At 50.9% G+C, this 27,503-nt stretch overlaps 1 long non-coding RNA gene across 1 annotated transcript; it reads left to right on the forward strand.

Moving 5' to 3' along the window:
• LOC307181168 lies at positions 1-26,859 on the forward strand. The gene is made up of 4 exons (XR_013826059.1): positions 1-4,131; positions 4,494-4,605; positions 24,958-25,101; positions 25,873-26,859. It is a non-coding gene; the product is annotated as an uncharacterized lncRNA (long non-coding RNA).
• Positions 26,860-27,503: the final 644 nt, after the last annotated feature.

Below are 27,503 nucleotides of genomic sequence, written 5' to 3' on the forward strand. Positions count from 1 at the left end.
TTCATCACCTTAGCTTACAGGAGTCTGTTCCTTCAGTGTGTATTAGTCCATGGTGCATCCTTACTTTGACTTATCTGTGAGGTTCACCTCTCGCCCCCAGGAACAAAGCCTGCAGAGGGGCAACTTGTTTGGCTTGGGAGCCTGCCCAATATGAAAAGTTTGCAGGCAAAATCAGAAAGAACAGCTGCAGGAGGAGAGATGAGGGTTGCTGACAGCTAACGATTCGGAAAGCAATTTGCATGAGAGCCTTCTGCTTAACAGGAGGCAGCATGTGCTGGGCAATGGTTTACCATCCACTGCCAAGCTGGTTTCTACACCCTGAGTCCTCATTCCATCAAAACACGTGTCCTGAGGGAACGCCCAGCCACCAGCTTCCACTTACCTGAGTTAGCAAGACCTGCCATCTAGAATTTCAGAGAGCTTTTCATTTATTAACTCACATGAATCTACTTTATCCTGAGGCTCTGGATACTAGTCCCATGCAAACTGATTTAATAACAAACATTTAAGTGCAAATCCAAGGTCATCTAGGTAATATTCTTTGACAGCTTATTGCATATGAGGCACTGCACTGTGCACTTTTTATACCATATCGGACTTCATAACAGACCTCTGAAGTGGGTGGTTAAGTTTCCTGCCAAGGGATCCATACACAAGAAACGATAATCAGAAAAGACCAAAGTATTACTTATTACTAGTGAGCTAGCCGCTGTTACTTCATTTTGGAATTCTAATTGAGGCTTTCCTTCTCTCTCTCTCTTGCCCCCAAATCACAGCTGACTAGGTCATGGGACAAGCTTAAGCTAACATGCCTTATTCTGTGAATCATAAGCTGAGCTACTGGGACAGAACCATGTGACACGTTTGTCCCTTTCAAATGTAATAATTCTACCCATTGCTCCATAGATGTTCTGGTTACTGACCAATAACATTAACAATTCCTCTTCCAAGAACAGGATGGAGGGGAAAGGCACTGGATCTCCTATGCGTCCCAAACATGTGAAGGCCAAAGCATGGTGGGAGGAGAAGCATATCTCTTTGTAATATGTTTTATTCCCTGTTTTATAGATGTGCATATGGAAGATTAGAAAGGCTGAGTAACTTGTCCATGTCATGTAGCCCATGCTTTTAACTTTTTTATTATACCACTTACCCTTCTCACCTATCAATTTGCCTTTTATACTGATGTCCTGAGAAACAGACCACTGTATGGTATAGAAATGAACAACCATAAATAAGCTGGAAATGCATTTCTATTTACATTAACTAAGATAGTCACTTGTTTCTTTTAAGTGAGGTCCTCCGCCTTTTTAGGGACCTGAGTAAACTAACGATGTGCTTCCATTGATTAAACAAGAATTCTCCAGTATTCCATAGAAGAATCATACATTTCTTTAAGCTCTGTGTATGCTTCTAGGGTTTAGATTCTAAATCAAATAGGTTTCTGTTTTTCATTTAAAAAAAACGAACACAGGATTTCACTTGTAAATTTATTAACTTTTTTTTTTCTGTCTAGCAACAAGCAGTGACTGTTGTTGGGTTGGTGGACATAGTAGAGATGGCCATTCAGAAAATCACAAATTTTAGGAACTCTAGCGTTCATGTAGCTCAGAACTGTAAGAAGAGACCAGAGGAAGATCAACATGCTTTAAAGTATATTACAAATCAATATTGAAACAGAGCTTAACGTATAATTCATCTGGAAAGAAGCTCAGAACGTGATTGCCAGTTATTTAATATTCTGGTCAAAGACAATGGAAGCACTATTAAAGTATGGCATTTTGACTGCCATTGGAAAGGTCAGGTTTCAAACAGCAGTGCACTAGTTGTGCTCAAAATGACTAAGTGAAGAGGAAATGGGAGACCTGCATTCTAATCTTGTTTTGGCCACTGATGGGAATCATGTGGACTTTAAGGCCATCACACAGTCATTTACTACCTTGGTTTTCTCACCTGTAAAATGAGGGAGTGACTATAGTTCTTTAATAATCCTTGATGATCTTTAGCGCTATGATTCTAGAGGCATCTTGATTTAATACAGTTTGAGGATTTATGTCTAAACTCTAGCAAGCAGAAAAATGTTCTTTTATTTCTAAAATGGACTTGACATTGCGTTAACAGAGCAAATGAAATCTTTTGAAGATTGTTCAAAGAATCACCAACTTAAAATTCATCGCCATTGTTGGTTTTTATCGTCTGTTTAACTCTTACTAGATCTATAATAGTTTTATTTATTTTCCTTTGCACCTGGACTGGCAGCCTGTGTGGTTGGAAAACACATCACCACTTATTTTAGATACTTTGTTATCAGAGCCAACTCTGTAATCTTTGTTCTGCCTGTGAATTATTTATTTAATTTGATGTGTTTTTTCCTGGATTCATAGAATTTCCTTTTGTCATGATGCTTCTTTCCATTTATGGGACTGTAAATACAGCTGACTAAACCTCTCTAGTGGCCGAATACGTATCAGGTCTTTTGTGTGAAGGATGCTAGCTAATCTTCTCGTTCATAGGCTGACTACATTTTTATTCATTTGCTTTTATTCTACTCACCCCTGACAGTAGTATCTGTGGAATAAATAAAATAAGGATACCTACTACTTATTTAACTCGGATCAGAAAACTTGACCTTTTCCTAATTTTTTACATTTGCTAGCTTTGTGGCAATATGCACCCCTATTTTTCTATGAATCTCAGTTCACCCTCTACATGGGAATAATTATGCCTACCATACAACGTGGTGATCATAAAAGAAATTCTACCCATCTACTACCATATTGGGGAAAAATATTTGGATTGACTTTGACCAGACTTGGAGGCACATGTTTGCAGTGGCCTGTTTGTAAATCCTGACTACATGGGGTACAGTGGGATACTCTGAAGGCACCTTACAGAGGTAGATAATATCTCTCCCAGGGCATCAACGCTAAAAGTGAGAAGCATTTTGATTTCTCATCAAGAAAGAAATGTTCTATGATGTTAATGGTTCTTAACTTTTGGTGATTCATTAAAATCTCCTGGGGAGCTTTTGATAATCTTAAAGCCCAGCCTGTAATTTATACCAATTAAATATGAATTTCTGGGGGTTGGACTGAGGCATTGGTATATTTTAAGGTTTGCAGAATGTAATGGTTAATATTTAAGTGTCAATTCAACTATATGCTGAGATACACAGATATTTTGCTAAACATTATTTCTGGGTGGGTCTGTTCCCAGATGAGATTAGCATTTGAATTGGTAGATGGAGTAAAGCAGATTTCCCTCCCCAGTGTAGGTGGGCCTCATCCAATCTCTTGAGGGCCCCAAAAGAATAAAAAGTCAGAGGAAAGGAGAATTTGCTCTCTCTGCCTGAGTGTTTGATCTGATCCCCTGCCCTCTGACTGTGGCTTACGTCAGTTCTGAAAACTACACCCCTGGATTTCCTAGTTTCCAGCTTATATTTAATATACAATGTATTTAATATTTAGTATGTTTAATACCTATTACATATGTTAAAGCAATTACATACATTACATTATATTTATTATGTATCTCCTATTGGTTCTGTTTCTCTGGAGTACCCTGACTACTATGGTGCTTCCAATACACTGTAAATATTGAGAACTACTATATATGTTAAAATACTATGGCTAAGGTATTACTAAAGTGGATACTCTGACAGTGCAGTTCTGCTTCTTAAATGGGCAACTCAATGAGGATAAGTAGCAATGTAAATTATTTTTTTCATTTTAAATGGTGGCCAGTCATATATATATATATAAACACTTTGGGAGGCTATAAGACACTAATTAAAAGAACTTATAGGATATAAGCACTAAAACCACATTGACTCACCACTCAGTAGAAGGAATTCTAGGCCCAAGATATAGAAACCTCCATACCTGAATCATTGGAAAAGATGTAGAAAAGACACTAAAACTATTGAAATTTTCAGAGATCCCTTGTGACCCTTTTGGAGATCATGATATCAGGACTCACTGGCCCCTGAGTCTTGTTTTGTAATACAGAGAGGGACCCACAGTTACATAGTAAATTGACACCTGAGACTTGTTTTTTTTTTTCAGCTAGAAGTGGAAAGGAGAAATATCTTTCACTGAAGCAGAGAGTAGAGGTATAAGTGGGGAAGACAAGGTAAAGAAAGAGAAAAGAAAAGAATCCATTTAGAGAAGACTTGCTCTTGGGGCAAGCCCTGGACGTATAGTCATTTATATATCCTATTTCAGGATACATTGCATGCTTTACTGTAAGTAAGCATTTAATGATTTGTCTTCCACATACTTTGTTTCATTAAAGAGATTCACTTCTGCTGGCATTTTGTTTCATGGGATCCCAGGCCCTTAGCATAGTCGCTTAGTAAAGTGTTTGTAGAATGAATCAGTCAATATGTCCTCAAACTCAGTACCCTTCTCAAATCAGTTACCTGCTTTATACCATAACTGAGATTATATTATCATAGTGTTAGGACTCAAAGGGAAATACGATCTCGATTTTAGGGTGAGCGGCGAAGCTGCCGAGCGCCCGCGTCGCTGCCGCGGTCGGAAGACAGACGCCCCGCAAAGCCCCTTGCCTGGCTCGGACCAACGGAGCCGGCAGCCCAGCACTCCGGTGAGTGGCGCCTCCTCCCCAGCCCTAGACCCCCGCTGGGGACCGGCCGGCCGGGCTCTTTTGTGCAGCGCACCGGGGGTGCTCTGCGCCCCCTCCGCGCGCCCGGGTCCGGTCCGCCGGACCCCGTGGCTGCGGTGCCCGCGGTGCGATCGGTCTTTGTTTCCACCGGGGCCCGAGGCTCGGCTGGGCTCGGCTCGAAGCCTGGCAGGCAGCGCTGGGAAGGGGGAGGGGGAGGTGGACGAGAAGGGGGCGCGGGGAGGGGGTGTTCCCGGGTTTCCTGGCCGCCCCGCGGCTCCCCCGGCTCGGGGACGAGGTGCGCGCCCAGCGCTGCCGCGCGCCCCCTCCTCCTTCCCCCTCCTTCCGTCTTTGGATTTAAAACTGCAATTTGCTCTCCAGCTTGCTGAGTGTGTGGCGGGGGTGGGTGAAGGGGGGGACCGTGGGACCGGAGAACAAGGCTGGATTTTAGGAACGGCCCTGGGAAAGGGGGAGACTGCGGAGGGAGGAGCCCTTCCCCTTCAACCCCCAAATCCCAAGGTTCTGCTGGTGCTCTGGGAGTTGAGAGGCGGGGACCTAATGACCCGGAGCGGGTGTGGGGCGGAGGAGGGATTTGGGGGCGGCCAGGGCCGTAGGGGTTGGGCCGCGTGCCCGGTTACCTGGTGAACAAAGTCGGCTCACTTTTGCATAAATAAATAATCGCCTATCAATGCGTTTCCTCTGAGGCTCTGATTGAATCGGCCCCCTCTTCCCCAGGGGGTGGGGTGCTGAGTGACAGCTGTCAGCCCCCTGGGCCGGTAGCTGGGGGTGAATTGCAGAATCCCTCTGCTTTCTGGCTAAGGGCGCATTCCCCTGCTGGGTCCTGGTCCCCAGGCAGAGCCAGAGGGGCAGAGGGCTGGCTCTGAGTCTAGGAAATAACCTTGTTTCCTGTTCTACAGGAAAAGGGACAGCAACCCAGAGTTTGGGGGCTGGGGATGAAGACTGATGGGAGCTGGAGGGGTTCCCCAGCAGCCTGACCCCCCAGCCTCCTGCCAGGCGAAGGGGCCAGCTGAGGGAGGAAGGATGTGGGCCTTGCTGGCCGGAGGCGGGAGCTGGGGCCGTCCCTGAGACGGGCAGCGGGCACTGAGAGGGAGGAGGGAGAGAGAGAGAAGCGGGGGCGGGAATTCTCTACCGCAGACCCTGGGGGCCAGGGCCAGATGTGGAGGGGTGGGGAGTCCCCCCTCCCTCCTAGCTTGGGGGCCCTGGGGCTGGGCGGGGCTGAGCCTGGTGCCCTCCGTTCTGCTCCAGTGGCTGACTGGCAGGGCCAGCTGAATTTGGGCCCAGGCGTCACCCTGGGAGGTAGGGCCAGGCTGCACCAGCCTGGCCCCTGAGCACAAGGAGGGACCCTTGGGGGGCCTGTGCCTGTCTGGCTGGGCAGGCGTTTCCCGCCGGACCAGTTGGTGTCAGGCGGGACTTGGCCCCAGTTCCCTGGGCAGAGCTCAGGGTGTGAGGACAAGTTTGCCTCCGGGTCAGGGTGGCCACATTTCGTCCGCTGCTGCCGCCGGCGGGGCGGGGGCATGCCCCCGGGCCTGGGCAGAGTCCTGCCAGGAGCATTTGGGGTGTTTCTATTGTTGGCTTGTTCCTGTTCCGTGTGGTCCGGTGTGTGTAGCTGTGTGAGCTGGGGCTGTAGGTGACAGATTACCAGTTGGTCCGTCCCCCACCCACACACAGCCCCCACCCCTGCCGCCTGGAGGGGCAGGCTGGGTTGTGGTGGTGAGCTGCAGGGGGACCCCCCAGGTGGCATGTGCCTGCAGCTTGCCATCTCCCTCCTTTGAGCAGATGTATATTTTTATAGTAATGGAAAATCAAACTGGATAGTAAGTTGAATTCATTTTTTTCTTCTGCTGTGTCAATAGTTGGAATAACCTCTAGAGACTAGTGAACTTCTTGCCCCAGAGCTCCTACCCTCCAGAGGTTGCAAAGATCAGTGAGGGCATGAGCTTTGGGGGACCAGTTCAAACCAGTGACTCTTGTCCCTCTTGGTCTGGCATTGGGGCAGGTGCCCAGGTGGGCGGGCATTGCCCCCTGCCCAGGCATTCCCCCCACACCCCACCCCACCCCAGGTGTAGTCTGTCCTCTGAGCCACCTCCTTGGTCAGTGCCTAAGCTGTGCCCAAGCCCTCAGGGACCTTCTCCTGGTGGGCTCTCTCCCCCTGCCTGGGCTCCCGGCCCACGTGTTGATATTTATTTTCTGCAGTAAAATCCATTTTTAATGCCGTTACTATTGAAATAATATAGAGAGAAACAAATGTGATGTGTTTAAGTTGCCCTCTGTGAGTTTTTAATGTGATCTATGGCTGAGGTAGTGATGGAAGGAGCTGTTCGGCTTGGAGGAATTTGGTGTCATAAAGAAAAAGAGCTTGCTGTTTATTATGGTTGCTGGGCTGGGGGGTCTGGAACAGGGTCGTGGGGGCAGGGAGCCCCAGCACCCCCAGGTGCTGTGGATGGACAGGGTTGCTTCTCGGTTTGAAGGTGCGTGGGTTCCAGGATTGTTTTGCATTGCTCCCCAGCCCTTGATGGGACCTTTGGTGAGGGGGCTTGGGAGCTGGGGGGCTTTGTCCCCTCCCATTCCACCTGGTTAGATTGGGGCAGGGAGGCTTATGGAACCCCCTGCTGAGCTAAGTGGAGGTGTACTGTAGGGAGGATGGATTTGGATTCTAAAGGAGATTAAGAGACAGAGACGCGGGATCTTTACCTGCTTGGTGTGGCTGTGCTGGAGGCTTGGAGGGCAAACTGTCCCTGGCAGAAGACCTTTTTTTTAGGGGGGGCTGATCTGGACCGGCAGAGCCCCAGAGGGACATTGCTTGTTCTCAATCAGCCTGGAGCGCTGGCTCGAGCCACTACCTCCTCTTGCCTCTGTTCCCCATTGGACAGGGGCTTCCTCCAGGCAAACCTGATCCCCCTTACTTCCCCTCTTCTCTGCTCTGCCCCACCCCAAGTCAACTTCTTTTTTTTTTTGGTTTGTGGAATACAGAGCTCTGTGCCTCAGGCCAGCCACCCAAGACCACAGGGTGCCATGCCTTCATACCAGATGCCCAGGCACTTCTGGTGTGATTAGTGAGGTCAAGCAGACTCACCATTATGGGATGGAGCCCAGCTCTGCCTCTGGGTCCCCTGGGTCTCTTGGGACAGAGCCGGGGAGGGGGAAGCCAGGATGGGTGGAGCTGGGAACTGAAGGGGGGGAGCAACAGTAACATTGTTGCTAATGTCAGCAGATGGGCCCCCCAGGGAGAGAGCAGGGGGAGGTGGGGAGGAAAGAGACCCAGAGAGCCCAACTTGAGGTGGAAAGAGGAAAAGATGGTGACAGAAGCCAGTGATGAGGGGGTGAGAGAGAAAACGGTCAAGGAGAAGAGCCAGGATCACAGCCCCTGGAGATGGCATCCAGGGGACCAAGAAGGCCTAGGCATGTGCCACTCCCCACCCCACAGCCCAAAATGAACGGGCACTGAGAGCCTCTCACCCAAGATCAATTGCTGCTAGGATAGTATCTGAAGGAGAGACAAGCAAACGTCTCTGGGAAAAGGGAGGAGGACAGGTGGGAGAGAGAGAGAAGGAAGCTCTCCCACAGGAGGAGGGAGAACGGGGAGACAGGGGGATTCCAGGGGTCACTTGACTAATGCTCCTGCCCCAGGGCAGCGTCTCCCCACTCCCCAAATGTCTGGGAAGAGAGCCGACCTCTTCTTTGGACCTGGGGGCGGAGCCTGAGGCAGGTACAGCACCCCACAGGTTGTGGGCGCTCTGTCAGGAGGCACCGGGCTTTTAAAAGCGGGGAACATTAGGACTGTTAGAGACACCAGGGGTGTCATCCGGTTGGATGCCCCCCACCTTGTTTGACAGGAGGAAATCCAGTCTAGAGGGGCCCCCTCCCCTTGCTTGCCTGGGACCTAGGCTCTTTCCGTCCACCTCTCTGTAGTTAGAGAGCTGGAACAGCTGCAGGGGGCCTCCTGGGTGCGGAGGGGGCCAGAGCCTGAGGAGAGGAGCAGGCGGGCACCCTTGTGGCCAGAGCCCCCCCAGGGGAGGGGGAGGCGCCGCTGCCGGGAGAGAGGGAGGGAGGGGAGAGAGGAGGGGAAACAGTGAGTCAGGCTTCCAAGAGCTGAGGATGAGAGAGCCAGAGCTGGGAGGGAGAGGGTAGGGAGGGCTGCTCAGAAGTGAGGAGAGGGAGGGGGCCCAGCCAGGGGCAAGGAGAGCTCTAGAGGGAGGGAGCCAGCCCCTGGCCCTGGCCCAGCGGTAGGGCTGTGCAGGGCTGTGCAGCCAACATGGACTTTGCCCGTGGCAGGTCAGGAAGGAGCCAGATTCTGCCCCTGCGGCGTCCTTTTCATTCCCTATTCCTCATTTATGATCCCACCCCAGGGTCTCAGGAAGAATGACTGACTGTGTCATCCCATCCCTTCCTCAGTTTCCCCATCTATTGTGGGATTTGGACTGTGAGCTCTTCTTAGGGAGGAACAGAGCCTCCTGGGAAGTGTTGGGGGGTACTTTCTCCAGCTGCTGGCTTTGTGCCGGGGGCCCTGCTGGAGGCTGCCACCAGTCAGTGTAGGGTGCAGGTCTCCGCGGTAGGGCTCCTCTCGAGCCCTCAGAGTTGCTGGGCCAGGGAGTGGCGGTGGTGGGCCACGAGTGCTGGGGTGCAGTGTGTGTGTGTGTGTGTGTGTGTGTGTGTGTGGTGCCGGGCTGGCAATGGTAGGTGGACTGCCTGGGGCCTCTCAGGATGGCCAGGGCGTAGACAGGGCCACGAACTCCAGATGTCCAGAGCCAACCTCCATTTGGGGAGGGAGGAGACACCCTTGTGATCCACCCCCCTCCGCCTTATCCCTGTGGGTCAGAGGCTCTGGGGCAGCTGGGAGGTAGGAATGGTCCCTGTGGGAGCTGGTGAGAACTGCCTATGGGGCCCCTCATGTCTGGAGCTGGGACCAGCACTGGAGGGATCCCCAGGGACTGCCTGGGAGGGAGGAGGGAAGGAGCCCCCCTCCCACCCATCTGACAGGAAGCTATGGCTTCGTCCAAGGCCTGGCATCCCCCAGTCCTTCCCTCCTGGATCCCCAGCATCTCTTCCATTGGTGAGGGGATGAGGGAGGTGGGCACTGAAGCTTCCTCTCCTACAGGGCCTGGCTTTGGGGGGAACGGTGAAGTGAAGGCATAGTGAGGCCCCCTGCCTCCCCCTACGTGCGCACACACAGACTCAGCTGCAGTGAGGCCCTGCTTTCTCCTCTCTCTGCTCTGGGGTCCTTGGCTTGGGAGCCCAGGGGAGGGGCCGCTTCTGCAGCTGGCTGGCCCCGAACTCCCAGCTCAGCCAGCTGCTACTGAAGCTTCCAGAAGCTGCAGCTCTGCACCCCCTCCCCGCCCCCTGAGCCAGGAGAGGCCTTTGCTGACCTGGGGGAGGGTGTCTTGGTGAGCGAGTGGGCACCCTTAGAAGGACTAGCACAGACAACCAGACAGATGGGTGGCGGAGCAGATGGACAGAGACACCCACGCACAGGCAGACGGAGAGAGACAGACAGATGGACCAGGACTGGGAGAGACGGACATACAGAGGTGCTGGCAGAGACAGGAGTCAGAAAAATGGAAGGGCCTGGGGAGAGAGTAACAGACAGGCAGAGACAGAGACTTGGAGACAGGGAGATCCAAGGGGGGGAGACAAGGTGACTGAGATGGGAGAAGGAGAGATACAGGGGAGAGAGGGAGGGGCAGGAAGAGACAAAGAAAGGGGGAAACCCAGACTGAGAGAAAGAGAGAGGAGAGACTGAAGGCTACAAACCACAAACAAGGATTTGATGAGAATCTGGAAGGTGTTTTCTCCTGCTTCCCTCCCCATACCCCCAGGCCAGCCAAGTCTCCATTCCTTCCACCCCCGGCTCAGTTTCCAGCTGCTAAAGAGGTCAGGGAGAAAGAGAGAGGAAGACACACACACACACACACACACACACACTCCCCCCAGATCCCAGAGACCCCTTTCCCCTGATCTCTTTGTAGGGGGAGGGAGTTGCGGAGGGTGCCTCTCCTAGCCCTGACCCCTACTCGCAAATGTACATACCCCTTGTCTCAGAAAATATCCCAGAATACTTCCCACTCACTCCCCACTCACACTCACTGTGTGTCTCCTTGTGTAAGTGCACCCCCCCATACTCACGCCTGTCCACAGGGGCCTGGCCTCACACACACTCACAAATACACATTTTGTGGCATACATGTCTCTGCTCTCACACTCATCTTGAATCTCACAAACATAACCGGTGAACCTGTCCCTATGCTTTCTTACCCATACAGGCAGTGACACACAGGCCTCATCGTGGCTTCTCAGAACATGTTGATACACACACATACACAGTCACACTCTCACACAACAGTGGCAGACACCCCAGAGCAGAGAGAGGACTCTTTCTCTCTGGAGGGGAAGATCAGGGTTCCCAGGGAGCCATGGTGGGGGGGTATGCCCCCCACTCTGACCTAGCTGGCAGGGCAGGGAGGCAGGAGACACTTTCAGCGGGTGGCAGCCTTCCTGCAGGGCCTGGCCTGGACACAGAGAAACTGGCTGGTGTGAAAGAGCTGAGAGCTGGTGAGAGTGTGTATGCACGTGTACAAACATGTGCGCGTATGTACAGGTATAAGGGATGGTGAGTGTCTGTTACAATGTGTATGAGAGAGACTGAGTGCATATGAGGTGGGATATGGGTGTGACAGGAAGATCCACTCCCCAAGGTGTGTGGAGTGTGTGGGTGTGGGTGTGACAGCTACTTGTCGGGTATGTCTGTGTGGAGGCATGCATATGTGACAGGTGCATGTGGCTGTACCTGGCTTTGCAGTGTGCGGGTGTGTGTCATGGGCGTACACATGTGAAGGACTGGGACTCTGGGGCTGAGGGGCATGTGTACCAGGGTGCAGTGTTCTGCAGATGTGAAGGTGTGGGAGATGTTTGCGTGTGAGTGTAGTGTAGGCAGGGTGCATGGATGAGGGGGTAGCTGTGTGAGGCTGTGAGCTCGTAGCCTGGGTTGGAGGGCTGTTTTCCAAGGCAAGGATGCTGCGTGAACAGAGGCCACCGGCATGAACACATGCGAAGGGGCTCCAAGGCACACAGTTGGGCGCTGACCCACACGACGTACGAGGACAGACAAACCCGCCCCTGTCCTCCCTCTTGGTCTCTCCTGGCGTCAGTGGTTTTCAAAGGAGCCTCCACGAGGACTGTTTGCTGTGCAGTTCCCCCCACCCCCCAGCCCGTGCCTCTTCAAACACAGGGATGCCCCCCAGGCAGCTTTGTGGAGGCTCCTGCCTCGACCATCTGAAGGCAGATGGGTGGGCTGGGATCTGCTGCCGCCCCCCCAGGGAGCGAGGAGGCGGCACTGCTCCTTCGGCCTGGGCACAGGAAGAGACAGATGGACTGCCTGTCTCGACACCCGGACGTGGGGTCTGGGGGTGGGCGGGCACCACCGGCAGAGGGGCTCTAGCGGGCAGCCCCCAGGTGGGCCCGAGCAAAGGCCAGGACTCTGCCCTTCACCTCCTCAGAGGGGCACCCGCCCTCACCCCGCAGCCCCATCACCTGTCTGGGCACAGGGGCCCAACTCCAGCCCCTTGTACCTCCTAAATACACAACCACTTCCCCACTCTCAGCTCCAGCACCCCTAAACACACAGCCCCAGCACGCCCCCAAACACACAACCACCACATGCCTACCCACCCAAACACATATTACAGCCCTAGTACTTAACCAAAACCCAGATGTTTATGACCCCCAATATACCCCCAGACACCCCAACACACACACAAGGCTTCTACCACATCCTGAAACAGATCAACTCTTCCTCCAATCCCAGCACCTCCCCAGATACACCCAGGACCCTACTGTAGCCCTAATACCTTCCACACACCCAGGTTCTCAGAGTCCCAGCACCTAACCAGACACCCACAGACTCTCCCGACGGCCCCAGCGTTTCCCTCCGCTGCAGCTCATCACGTCCCCAGACACACCGATACAGCCCCCTACACCTTTCCAAACTCTCCCCGCGACATACACGTACACACACCGCCTCGACACCCACGCAGAGGAGGACACCCCTGTAGCCACACCATTTACCTCAAACACACAGACACGGTGCATCTTTGAACAGTAATGTCCCCTCAGCTTCTCGTACCTTCCAGGCCGTGCACGTGCATGTGCATCCCACACACGCACACACCCCCCCCAGATCCCAGCACCTCCGCAAACAAGCAGTCCTCTGTGTGTTCCCCAGCAAGCTGCAGCTCCAGTACTTTCCTCAGCCATCCAAGGGCCCAGGGACAGCCCCCACCCCTCTCCAAACACCAGTCCCGCACTCATACACAGACACACAGGGCCCCAGCCCAGTCACCCCTCAGAGCAGCTCCGCCCTGCGCCCACACCTCACCCTGCAGCCGCACTCCCACCATCACACGTTCCAGCACAGCCTCCCTCCTCAGCGCTCTCCATCACCGCTCCCCCACCCCACCTTGTCCTCCCCAGCCTCCCTCCCCCAAACTCCCCCCAGATAGCCTCAGCCTTGCAGACACACTGGCCCACTCTTCCGTGCTCTCTCTCATTCTCGGCTGCCTGGTCCTCCCCCACTTCCCAGAGCCTCCTCTGCCTGGGGAGGCATCTCCACCCCCCCCATTGCCCCAGGCCTTTCATTCCTGGACAGTGAGGCTGTACATCTGGTTCAAAGCTGCCCCACCCAAGACCCTGTGCTCTGGGCACCCTGGCCTGGGCTTTGGGGGTTTGGGGCCTCTTTGGGGGCTCTTGGCACCTGGTCATCCTGGTGTGTCAGCCAAGAACTCTGAGTACCCAGCCATGCCCTGACTCTGTCGTGTATGGGTGGGGGTGGGGGGGTCTGGGCAGAGGGATTTACCCCCAGCCTGCACATTCTCAGGTGCTTGCCAAATCCCCCTCTTCTTGGGCTCACCTGAGGGGGACATTGGGTCTGGAGCTTCAGGAAAAAAAGATGGAGAAGGTGCTGGCTTGACATGCTTCCCCTCCCACCCCACCCCACCCCCAGACCCGGGTTTGGGGCTTGGTCTCCCTGGGAGTCAGTTCCAACAGTGAAGGTTACTTTACTAGATGCATGATTTTAAATGGAATCTGCACCATCTGTTCCACCCCCTAATTACAGATGCACAGAATCCGCCTCAGAGGGCAGCATGAGGGGAGTGATTTAGAGGCTGAGCTGCTTCTGCCTGCATTAGGGCTGGGGAGACTGGGGGGGGCCTCTGGGTATTGCTCACAGCCCCCCAATCCCATCTCTTTCCCAGGGGCCCCTCGTGCCTCTTCTCTTGTTGGGGGAAAGGCTCCTAGAAAGGTGCCCCGACCCCCTAGAGCTGAAAGAGGAAGCAACTGCAATGCTGAGGGAGGGGTCCCTGAGAGATCGCCTGTGTCCCAGGCCCCAAGTCTGGGGAGGCAGGCTCCATTAGAGCCTTAAAAAATTCAGTGGATCGATCTCTTGCCTGCTTCTTGTGCCCTGGGGAGCCACAGGCGCTGGCCTGGCCCAGCTGTCTGCCCACCCCAGGGGCAGCAAGGATTAGTGAGGTTAGGGAGGGGGCGGTTAGAGCAGAGGTGGGGACATCCAGGTTTTGGCAGCAGAGGATGTGGCCAGGCACGCCAGGACCCACCAGGTGTGTTTGCACGTATGTGCCGGTCCTCCTTGGCACATCTGGCAGGCCCGACCCCAGCTTGAGCCTTGCCCTGTGGGGCTGGACGGGCACCAGGGGCCGGAGGGGATGGACCAGGGCCTGGGCCTCAGAGGGTTCCGAGGGACACCCCGAGGATGGGTCTACCTTTGCCCGTGGCTCCAAGGACCTGGGGCCCCGGCCAACTCGCTGGTGGTGGTGGCGGCCGCGGGCACGCTGTGGTAGAAGCTGGAGCATTCACTGTGGGGAGAAGGGGAGAGAGGCCGGGCTACAGGAATTTTAGATTGCTGCAGGCAGGAGGGTCTCTGGAACCCTGTGGAGCGGGCAGTCATGCAGAAGTAATCCTATCGCTGCCTGCCTGCATGGAGGAGAGGAGAGGAGAGGAGAGGGGGCTGGGAGGGGAAGGATGGCGCAGCCGCCCCTTTCCCACCTCAGCCCCTGCCCCAGCCAGCTGTGGAGGGAGCCCGGGACCCCAGGGGGCTCCCCCCGGGAGGCACCACCCTTCCACCGCTGCCTGTGCCCCCTGGAGGGGCGGCACCGCAGCTGTTGCTCGGCTAGGAGCTCTGGGTTTTATAAATAATGCAGCTTGGAGGTGGGGGCCCACTCAGCCTTGGGTCACCCACTGTGGCATCATCTCCAGCTGGCAGTCCTGTGGCAGAGCCCCTCTGCCTTCCAGCCTGCTCCTCCTCTTTTGCTATGTGAGTTTGGGCCAGAGGCCCAGCCTGTGTGAGCTGGGCCAGGGCAAAGGAGTGTGGAAGAACCCAGAACCCCCTGTCCTTTTGTACCCCGCCCCCACCAGCCTTCACAGGTTAACTGGCCACTGGCTCAGCAAATCCAGGCTGGGAAGGGATGACCCGCTGTACGGGGGCCTCCCCAGTTCCAGCCCCTCCATTTTGCAGATGGAGTAACCAAGTCCAGAGAGGGCAGGGATGGCCAAGGCCAGCCAGCTGATGAGCAGCTCCTTCCTGTCCCATTCTGCTGTCAGTCAAGGCTCTTCTCAGCCTCAGCTCAGCTAAAGAGCAGGGCCTGGGGGGCGGGGGGGATGTTTGGGAAAGTGGTTGCGGCTGAGACGTTGCCATGGCGATGTTGCAGGATGCCGAGCTGAAGTGGGGGTCTTACAGGGTCTCTGGGGCCCCCAGCTCCACATCCCTGTGGTCTTCTCCTCCCCATCTCCTGTCCCTCACCCAGAGGCCTGTCAGGCAGCTCCGGTGACAGGCTGGGTGGGTGACAGGTGGTGCAGGTGATGGGCTGGGTGGGTGACGAGCTGGGTGGGTGACAGGTGGTGCAGGTGATGGGCTGGGTGGGTGACGAGCTGGGTGGGTGACAGGTGGTGCGGGTGCGAGGCAGGCAGGTGACAAGCTGGGTGGTGACGGGCCCTGCTGATGACAGGCAGGGGGTGTGGTTGGCGGGGATGCTGTCTCCTGGCTGGTGGCCTGTCGCAGCCCCCCACCCTCACGCGTGTGCACATGCACAGACTCTGGGCTCAGAGCTTGGGGCTAAGATACTAATGAGGCTTATTACGTGTGGGGGGGCAGGTGCCCAGGCTCACTAATGAGAGGCCTTTAACGAAGAGGGGAGACAGCTGGGGGGCTTTGAGGAATTTGGCTGGCCCTCCTGGTCTGGAGGATGAGCCAGGTCGGGGCCCCACCTACCCTTCCCCCCGGCCACTTGGCTTTGTGTTAATACTACCCACAGTCATGATAGTTACCATTGTCCAAGCGTTTGCTACACTGGCCGAGCCCTTTACATGCGTTTTCTTATTTCAACTCAGCAGTCGTAGGAGGGAGGCACTATTGCCCATTTTATGGATGAGGAATCTGAGGCTGAGAAGGCAAGGGACTTCACGTAACAAGTTTCTGTTGCAGCTGACATTTTAATCTTAAGTCTTTCTGTCCCCAGAGCCCGTGCTCTTAACCATCCCACCAGTAACACTCAGGTCTTGGCGCAGACCCCGACCTTCTCTCAGGGCCTCAGTTTCACTCTTCTGGAAAATGGATGTGCGGTGGAGGAGTGAGCACCATACGTTCTTCAGCTCTGACTTGGGTGGCTTCAGGGGCTCCTCCAGTTAACTGCCAAAGCCTCACCCCATCTGGCCCAGATTCTAGGTGACACCCCTGGACTGGAGAGAGGGCAGGGCTTAGCACTGAGGGAGCGGAGCTGAAGGGGGGATGCCTGGGGTATCCAGACCACTTCCTGCATTGTGTGGTGGGGAGGCTGAGGCCTGGAGAGGAGCAGCAAGGGCCCAAGGCCACACACCCTGTAAGCTGTAGGGCCCCGTGGGATCCCAGGTCTCCTGGCCTGTTGGAAGGGCGGGGCTGGGAGTGGTGCCAGAGCTGGGAGGTCACCTCCTCCTGGACCCCACCCACCAGCCTAGCTTCTGCCCTGGAGGTTGTGAGCCCCTACATCCTGGGAGGGGGCAGGGGGCTGTTGGCCACCTCTTTAGGGCCATGCCCCTTCCCCGTCAGTCTGGGCCCGTAGTGTCAGTTGATCTCCTCCCTTTGGGACCCATTGGGGTGGAAACTCCCTGGCAACAGCTGATGGATGGGTTAAGGCCTTGACATTGGCCTGGGGCCACAGCATGACCCTGGAGGGACCAGGCTAGGGCTGGGGGGCTTGGAGGGGAATTTAAGGGAGAAGAATTAGGGTCATAAATCTTGGAGCATCTGGGTTCTCTTCTCCTCGACCTTAATCTCTTACCAAACCTGCTCTCCGGCTGCTCATCCAAGTCTGAGGGTTGAGGGGGGTCCACCTGCCCATTCCCCTCTCCCTCCAACTGATGCCTCCCCCCCCCCCGAAATTGCACCCCCTATGGGGAAGAACAAGTTGCAGCCACTGCCGCTGGACAGAATTAAGAACTTGTGTGTCTAGACTACTGGATTTGGCCTCTGATTCATAACGGTAGGCAGGGCAGAGAGCTTCACTGCCTCAGTGTCCCCAGCCTTGGGTTTGAAATCCTCTCCTGGTGCCTGACTGCTCAGTCAGGAAGGAGTGCTAAGACCAAGAGGGATTTCACAGCTGCGGGACACATGGCCCTGTCCTCAGAAGCCCCATTCTGAGATAAGCAGCACAGTCCTGGCCTTGAGAGCCCTCAAACCCAGAGGTGAGGTCTTGAACTCAGGCTGGGTGTGCGCTGAGGCTCAGGTAGGGAGTGGGTGGTGCTGGGTGGCTGGTCTGTTTTCTGAAGCAAAGGCCGAGGCTGGGGAGAGGCCAGAAGAAGGGTGGAGGTTTGCCTGGGGGCCTGAGGAGCCGTCTGTGGTTGGGGGTGGGAGCCTGGAAGGGTCTGGCTTTCCCATAGTCCCGGGCAGCTGTAGCCTGAAGTTCTGGGGCCCTCCTAGCTCCCCAGGGAACCCGCTGCTGCCCGGCCCTGGGGACCCAGGCGTCCTGGCGGGTGAGGGCGGGTCTCCGGCAGGTGCCCTGCCAAGCCTCGCAGCCTGCTCACCAGGAATGTTGCTGCTGAGAGATGGAAGATCCAGGTCGGGCCTGCAGCTCATCTCTCCCCTCCGGGAGGAGGAGGGGCCCAAAGATTCCTTCCTGCACCTGCCCTCCCATCTGGGGCAGGGCCCTCCTCAGCAGTGGGTGGGGCTGGGGGGCCCAGGACAGGCCTCTAAGGCTCCGTCACATGTCCTGGAGCCTAGCCCAGCCAGCAGTGGGCACCGGGGCACTCTGGAGGCAGAATGAGCCTGGTGTGGCAGAGGAGAGGCGGGGGTAGGGTGCTGAGGCCACAGGGGGCCCTGCATAGGGGCCTAAGCCTGGCCCTGGCCCCCACTGGCTCCCCCAGGGCAGAGGGTGAAGAGTTGGTTCTCTTCCATTATGGGAGCGTGATTTTATTCCACGTGTCACGGAGTCTGAGATTAACTTGCTCACCAGTCTGTGACAAACCCCTCACACCCAACACACACATACACACAGGCAGAGACACACGGAGATCCTTGGTCTCACAAAGGCACCTTCCACAGACACACATAAGCATTTCCATGCTACAACGCATGGCAGACTCTCACATGCAGATGCACAAGCACACACCGAGATACAGTGTGTAAAGATACACCGAGATCTAGATCCACAGTCTCCAAAGCACAACGTTCTCCCACTCACACTAAGGCCACACAGACAGAGATACAAACAGGCGGTCCAGGGGGCTGCTCGCAGCCCTACCTAGACATGCACAGATCAAGGACGCCCGGTGCCCCACAGGCACAGACACATAGACACACACAACCCCAGACACAGTCTTGTGGGCAAGCCTAGACCAACTGCCACACACACTGAGACAAAGGCCCAGATACATACAGAGACAAAGACAGGCACAGACACACAGCCGGCAGCACGCACACAAGCACAGGCGTGCACACCCGGACACAGACAAAGACAAATAAATGCCCAGAGGTTTTGCTGTGGACAAAATGTGAGGCGCACACACACATCTGGGCCTCCTGCTCGACCTCTCTACCTGGGGACGTGGTGATCTGGTGCCCGTGGCTCCAGGGAGAACGCTGAGGAACCTTCTGCTTGGTCAGAGCCCCCCACCCTGGGCCCAGGGCCAGCTCCCACCTCTGGCTCCCGGCCCGTGGCCGAGGCCATGCAGCCACACCCTCAGCAGCGCCCTGACATCCTACCTTACCCTCCGTGTCGTGCACACTCACGGTCACACCGTCTCCTCCTGCACGTGCTCACGACACCCTCCACGCCCGCACACTTATGGTTTCTCCCTCATACCCCCCTCAGGTGTCCCCTCCTTGTTGTCTTTCTCAATCACTGTCCCCACCCCCTCGCCCCGCAGACATGCACAACCTCCAGCACAGCCTTCGTGGCCCACACCCTCGCCTTCTCACGCAGACCCCCATGCACAAATAGAACGCACGGGCTCTCCGCCACAGACCCACAAGCCACGTACACGCGCTCCTTCACATACTTCCTCAGCACCGCTCTCACAGACTGATTCACAAATGCAGCACACTCACACACGCACACTCCCCCGCATACATCCCCACCGCCTTCTCACATGCGCGTGTGCGTGCACACACACACTTTCAGAGCCTCCCTCACACCATCACTTTCCTTCCTCTGTCTCTCACAAACACTCCCTCTGCCAAGAGCGTGGCTCTGCTGCAGAGCAGCCCCTGAAGTACTTGTCACTGTACTCCACCACGTCCTTGGCCTTCCTGGCCTCAGTCTCTTCCCTTCCACCTCCAGCCCTGCATACTGTGGCCTTGTATTCTTTTGCCATTTCTCTGTTTAGTCAACAAGAATATAGAGAGTATTCATTTATTCATTCAACAAATGTTGACTGAGCACTGATTATGGGTTAAGCATTGGGGATACTATGATGACACAGGTCCTTCCCTCGTAGAGCTCTCAATTTTGTGTCCAATTCGTTTGCTGCTTGTCTCATCTGACTAGAATGGAAGGTAACCCTTGATCTTGGATGTTGAGAGATGTGTAGGAGTTCACAGGAGGAAAAGTAGGGGAAGGATGTTCTAGGCAGAGGGCAAAGCATGTGCAGAGCCTACAAGTAAATCAAGGTACAGTAGGCTGGAAACTGAGGTGATGCTCAGAGACTAGAGGAGAAGCTGCAAAGAGGGAAGAAGCCAGATGTCACAGAGTTTAGATGCCATGCTCAGGGGTTTAGATTTTGTCTAGTGGGCCACAAGGAGTCATGGGAAGTCTTTAGTGACAGGACAGGGTGAGGAAATGATGGTGGTCTGACCTAGAAGAGGTGAGTGGGAAGGAAAGGAGACTCATTTAGGCACAAGAACCAGTGGGGTTCCAGTTCCAGAGCTGTGACCTCAGGAAAGTCACACAACCTCTGTGACCTGGGTCCATCACATGAGGATGGGAGACAGTACCAGAGCCGGGCTTATGGTATATGCTCGGTAAACAATAGGCATTATTGTCAGTTATCGGTAGGACACGGCAGGGCATCAGATGAGGAGGAGATTTTACTGAGCACCTACTGAGTGCTGGGTACTGCGCCAGGTGCTGGGGCCCAGAGGGGAGGTGGTCTGCGGCTTCAGGAAGCTCACACACCGTAACCACAGCTCACGTGGACAACAGAGCGCGGGGTGTGAGGGTAGAGGAAGCACCTCGGAAGGTTAGAGGAGCATGAGGACTCTGGGTGGCTCACGAAGGAGCTGGCATTGAGCCGGACCCTAAAGAGGCTGGTTGAACTTGGGCAGGCAGAGGTGGGAGAAGGAGCTTCGGGGAGAAGGAGCCCTGTGAACGACAGCCTGAGGGCAAGGGGTCTAATCCGGCTGTTGTGCGGGACACAGGAAGGGGGTGTCGTGGGATGGGATTATGGAGGCGAGACCTTGGTGGCCAGGCTAAGAGGGGGGGTCAGCACGGGGTGAGCTGCACTCTAGAAATCCCATGTTTTGGTGGTAACATGGAATGTGTCCATTAGAGACTCTGCTCCAGGCTCCGCCAGTAAGCCGTTGCCCTCTTCGACCTCAGTTTCCCCATCTGTGTGATGAGTTCAGTCTTGTTTAGGAGGGAGTTCCGGTATCATGTCCTGGGGCTGGCCTAGCCTACTTTGTTGGGCATCTTCTGGCCTGGGATTCTGGGTCTCAGCAGTGCTTCCTTCCTGAGCACCCTCAGCCAAAGAAAGGAGCAAAATGAGGGGTTCCCCAGAGGCAGGTTTTGGGCGCTGCAAATGAGGGGCCAGGAGCTCCACACGGAAGGGTGGGGTCTTTGGCTGGATCTGACTCCAAGCCCCAGAGGGAAACCAGAAGAGAATGTCAAGGTCCCTCTTCCCTCTCGCCCTGACCCGTGTGGTGGCAGATGTGGGCCATGTGCCCAGTCCCTGGTCCCAGGGGGTATCAGGACTATTCTGCCCACTGACAGAGGAGCGGGGCTTGGGTTCAAGAATGTGGCCCAGGGCTTAGAGTCCCCTGGGGTTAAGGAGCCAGGAGGCCAATCTTAGGGTGGCAGAGCCAAGTAAACGCCCATGGGTAACAGGGTTCATTTATATTTGGTGTTGCCAGGAGTTGTGGTCTAAGGCAAGTCCTGGTGACACCCAAAAAAATAAAAAATGAAAAAAAGTGCTGATTTTATAAAGACTGCTTTCTTCCATAGTTGACAAACTTATGATGGTACCGATGGTTGGATACTACTCTTAGAGATGAAAAAGGTCTTAAGGAATCTTCCATATTCCATTCACCAATCTGTGTTCTTGTTCAAAGCAAAATTAATTCCTTTCAAAATTAACGTATTAGCTTAATAATAATTTTTAATCTTAAAATAATCTATCTGTGAGAATGGGAATTTTGGGTAGGAAAAAGTGACAGAAGATGGGACAAAAAGAGAATTCATAGAAAGACAAAACAGAATTTTTTAAATGGTGGGTACAAACTTCTGTTTCCAACTATATCAGTTTACCTTAGGAAAACATACTAGAAAGGCCAGATAAATCATAAGCAACATTTGACTGTGAGCGTTAGAAAGCTACTGAGGTAGCCATGACCTAGAAAAGTAAAATAGAGAAAGAAACTCACTGAAGTGAGAACAATATTCTGCACATGCGTTTCTAGCCCAGTCATTTAGAAACTACTGATGAAGAGCAAAAGTCTGAGAAAGCAAACGTGGCTCCTAAGAGGTAGAAAAGCCAGTAGAACGTAGGACAATGTCATAGGACTAAGGAAACCAGAGTTGGAATTGAGAAATAACAAGGCAGCTAGAATTTTAAGGACCAAAATCACAGAGAGAGTAAAGATTCAGAGAACGGAGCTGCATTCAGCAACAGTGTTCCCTTGCAGTATTTTCCATGTATAAAAGGTAGACAAGACAAGATGCTAAGAAGTCAAACAAAAGCTAACTGAAGTCAAAGCAAAGACTTAGTTGGCTCATAATGCTGAAGAGACAAAATTGGGGTTCAGAACCTATGAAAGATTTGTGGCCCAATGGAAAACTAATGATACGAATTAGGACACTGGAAGTCTCTACATGTGTGTGTGTGTGTGTGTGTGTGTGTGTGTGTGTGTGTGTGTGTGTGTGTGTGTGTCTGTCTGTCTGTCTGTCTGTGTGTCTGTGTGTTAGGAAGGTTGATGCAACATCTACATTGAACCTTATAAAGAAGGAAAATGAGTATGAAGTTGGTCCAGGTGACTGAGGTGATCTTCCCCTACCTAAGAATAGGAAATTCTCTCCTCAAGAAAATACAGTTGACCCTGGAACAATGTAGTATTTAGAGCCGCTGATTCCCTGTGCAGTCAAATATCCACATACAACTTTATGGTCGGCCCTTCTTATCTGTGGTTCTGAATCTGAGGATTCAACCAACCACAGCTCATGTAGTACTGTATTACTTATTGAAAAAAAAATCCATGTATAAGTGGATCTGTGCAGTTCAAACCCAGGTTGTCCAAAGGGCAACTGTAATGTCATTCAGATTCTCTACAACTTGTCATATCCCAAGTCTGGTATTCACTGAAGAACCACCAAGACTACCAAGAAAAGGAGAATTAGAATAAAAAACAAAACAGAATCAGAATCATAGATGACCTAAACATTAAATTTCATACATATTTTGGTAAATATTATCAAGGTCAAGAAAATAGATGACAAGGTGAAGAATTTAACTTGACAACTAGAAACTAGAAACTGATTGAAGTTGAACTGATAGAGTTAAAACTTATACGAAATTTAAAACTCGGTAGTGGATTGGACACAGGTAAAGAGAGGTAAGTGAACTGGAAGATAGAGTAGTAACAATATAAAGACTAAAGCACGGGAAACGAAAAGAATAAAAAGTACACATAAGCGCATTTGAGACATATGGGCCACAGTAAACATTTTTATCATATGTGTAAACTGGAGTCCAAAGAAAAAAGGAGAGAGAGATTGGGATGAAAACAATATTTCAGAAATATTAACAGCTGAGAGTTCTCTAAAACTAAAAGGAATATATGGAGCCTTAAATTCAACAAGCACTAAAAAAAAAGCAACAAGAACAAATACAAAGAAAACCACACCTAAGATCACCACAGTACAATTCATGAACAGCAAAGAAAAACATGACATCTTAAAAGCAGCCCAACGAAAAAGAGAGAGATTACTTTCAAAGGAACAATAGGATTAAGATTACAGTTTACTTCTCAGCGAAACTGAATGGATACTAGAAAATAATGGAATAACATTTTTAAGTGCTAAAGAAAAGAGCTGCCCATTGGGAATTCTAGAGGCAGAGAAATTGTTGTTTGGAAGGAGAGATGCAATAAGGAAATTTGCAGACAAACAAAATTTAGAAAATATTTTCTCATCAGAACTGACTGAATTAAATTATAAAGGGAGACCTGCAGGCAGAAGGAAGATTATCACAGATGAAAATAAGGACTTTATAAAGAATTATGTATAACAGAAAGGATAAATAAGTGGATAAACCTAAATAAAATCTAACAACACAAAAGGGTAATAATAAAATATATCAAAAATTAGAATGCATTAAAACAAATGGAAGAGGAAAATATAGTAAAAGAAATGTAAGATTTCAGCATTGCCTGAGAAGCAGTAAAACAGCTAATAAGTCATGGTACATGTGTAACTGCTACTTATATAAAAATAACAAGCTAATACAAGGCAAAACGGAATTTGAAGAAATCTCAAAGGAAGAAAGAAGAGCAAAAGGAACATAACAAGGTGGGACAAATAGTAAACAAGGAGTAAACGATCTGTAAGAAAATACATTAACTGTAAATACTCAAATGACAAGGATTATTGAAACAAACAAAAAACCTAATTCTATGCCACCTACAAGAGACAAGAGTCAGATTGAAAATGAAAGGATTCAACAATTATGTCATAACAACAATAAGTAAAATTGAAGAAGATTTTTTAATGTTAACATAGATTTGAAAGCAAAAAGTATCACTGGCGATAATGCAGGATAATAAAACCCACTGTTACTTTACAAGCAATATATTATAAATCTAAACTTCAATGCAATATATGAAGGGAAATTCCAAAAATCTAAGTAGAAATAGAAAAATCTGAATTACCTAGATCAGTAACATAGAACCACAACAATAAATCAGCAGATTATACAAGATCTGAATACCATCATTAAAACTTTGGCCTAAATTTATATAAAACACTGTACCAACAATGATGGAATATATATATCCCGCAGAAATTTTTAGGTGCACATGGCACATTTATAAAATTGACTATATTCTGGTTATAAAACAAGACTCTGAATAAGCAAGAAATTTAAAACTATATAACCAATATTTTAGCAAATAGTTGGATATTAAAGACATACTTCTGATCATTATGTAGGTCAAAGATAAAGTTGCAATGGGAATTAGAATTTTATTAATTGAATGATAATGAAAACATGCCATAACAAAACCTGTGGGTTGCAAATAAAGCTGTGGTCATAGAGAAGTTTATGTATTCCAATTATACTCTCTAAATGTAAAAGGGAAAGGAATAAAGCAACTAGAAGATAACCTATCACCCTGAGGTAGGCAGCTCCTGAACTGTACCTGGTGGGGAAGGCAGGGCAGAACTTCAGGAGGCCAGCTGAGAGCACGGTGAACACCATGTCAGGAGCAGTCTCCAAGAAAGAGAATTTAATGTACAAAGGGATGACTAAAATATATTTAAGAGCTAGCACCCTGACCCTTCTTAAGGATGACTTACGTTGCTGGGGAAAAAATAAGAAGTGCTCGATGTAGCAGGTGAATAGCTTTATAATTCCCAGGAGAATCTTGGTACCAGGACCACACAATGAAGAACTTGGAGTCCCCATGGCTAATCCAGCAGAGAAAAAAGGAGGAACAGAGATGCGAGAGAAAATAAAGGGAACTCTTGGTGCAATTCGGTGCTGCTGCATGCCCAAGTCCAGGTATGTGCTCTGTCTCTCCACATCTTAAATAAAAGCCACCATGTTCCTCAGTCTTTCAGGTACTTAGAATTTCTCTTTAGAACCTGAAAATGGGGTCAGGTTTCCGGTCTGCATTGCTAGAGTACAAAATAGAGGCAGGATGTTTGAAATAGTTCTCCATCTGGCAGAGGAGGCCTTGAAGCTGTGAGCCACTCGCTGCAAACCAGCAGGACATGAAGGATTCTTGAGCAGATCTGAAGCTACTGGGAGGCCTTTGAGGAGTTAAATCCCATAGTAAATACTGTACCTTCAATGGCCCCTTCTCCCTCTCTGTCCAGTCTTCCTCCACTCCCGTGGGGGCCCAAAGGGGTTTAATGAGCACTCTTTGACTTGTACTTGGTGGTCCCAGAACTTGACGTGGGCTTGGAGACTTCCAGGAAAAGTCTGCCTTCCATCTACTGGCTTGGGTTTCTTGGGCTCTCTGCTCCAGGCTAATCCCTTCAACCTGCTTTTCCCATTTCTGCCAATAATCCCCCTCTCCAGACCTTCCTAATGCTCTTCTGGGGCAGGGGGAAGACTTACTGAGGGCAATGTTTATTTCTAGAGGGAGAGGTGACCACATGACTTCACACTGGTCGTCCCCTTGATTATTCAGTTTCTGTCTAGATTAGTCGTGGGTGTTTGTGCACCCCAGCCTCACCCCCGGGAGGCTTTAGAACACTGTCCTTATCTCAGCACTGAGCCTCTCTCTAGCCTCCTTCCCTCTCTCTCCTTACCCATCTTTACCCACAGACTCGCAGGCTTTCTGGACCTCAGAGGAAGATAAGCACTTCACAGAACCTCTGCTACAGAACCAAACATATTGAAATGACTCTTTACGAAGATACTGAAACAACAGAAAAAGAATACATGATGATTGTTTCTCCTGAGGGTTCAGTTACCTAGGGGGCCTTTAGCAAACTTTGACTGATAAATCTAACCTTTCCTTCCTTGGCAATAGTTGATAACACTGTGAGGAAAACAAGTTAGAGAATGGAAAAACAATATTTGGATTTCAACGAAATAATAAAGATGCAGGGACTATCTTTGACTTTTGCAAGGTAAGAAGAGAGTTTACATTTTGATTATTTGATGGCAGGAATCGCTTTTACAACAGGGCCAGTCTGCATGATGCATTTAAAAATCAACCTTTTCAAATATAGCCATAACCCCCACAAGATTTCTTGATTTCTCTGGGGTCAGATAAACTGTCACATTTCACAGTGGTGCCCTGTACATGAAAATGATAAACATAACCTGGAAGCACGGCAGTGGCTAAAACTATGGAGCTGGCAGCCATTCGCTGAAAGGATTTTTTGCTTTTAATTCATTGCATAAAATGCTAATGTCCAAATTCAGGCAGGTAGCTCTTACCAACCATCAAGAGCTTCAACCCTGCTAACAGCTAAGTATGCACTTTTAAACCCTACTTTGACTGCTCCAGAAACTTACTGGGTTTCGTTAATGCCTCTGTTACTATTTCCTTTGTGTCGTTTTCTTTTTCTTTAAAAACACAGCTGTGTGATCTTGGGGAAGTTATATTATTTCCTTGAGACTTGGTTGCCTTCTCTGTGCATATCTGGGTATAATTTTAGTATTGCTCAATAGAATTTTTGGTGATAATGAAAATATTCTATATCTGTACCATGCAATGCAGTATTCAATAGCTACATGGAGCTAATAAACATCTTTGAAATATGGCAAATGCAACTGAGGAACTGAATTTTTAATCTTATTTTTAAATTTGTTTAAATATCAATAATGCCATGTGGCTAGCATCTGTTGACAGTACAGATCTACATAATATTTTAAGGACACTCTCCACTCAAAAACTCTACCATTCATTAACTCAACCTAAATATTTTTGCCCTCTGACAAACAAAAAATAATTTATGCTTCCCTTGAAATTTTCTGTCAAGACCTTTATCAGTTTGGGGACATTATATTCTTAAAATTGACTTTGCTTTATGAAACTTTAATAATGCTGGAGTTTCCTGCCCTTGGTAACACCTTTGTGTTGATGGGAAATATTGTGGATGATCAAGGACCATTTCAAGAGATCATGGAGAGAAACCTCCTTCTGGATTTAATTTCATTATGAGGATGTCAAAATGCTACATTACTTAAAATAAAACCCGTACCGTTTTTATGCTAAGTTATAGTCTACATGTAGATGGAAAAATGTTAAAAAGATTTTTAAAGAACTGCGCATCTATTTTTGAAGCTGATTTGCCTCTTCAAGGCTTGCTAGCACTTTATCCATCTCAGTGCTATTTCACTTAGTAAACAAATGCAGTTGCCATAATTGCTGCTTAGGTGTCCGTGTTCCCTTCTAGGCTATATGTTTTTGAAATTAGATACAATATTTATATCACAGGCCCTAT

This window comes from Stenella coeruleoalba (assembly GCF_951394435.1).
Source record: "Stenella coeruleoalba genome assembly, contig: scaffold_589, whole genome shotgun sequence".
NCBI lineage: Eukaryota > Metazoa > Chordata > Mammalia > Artiodactyla > Delphinidae > Stenella > Stenella coeruleoalba.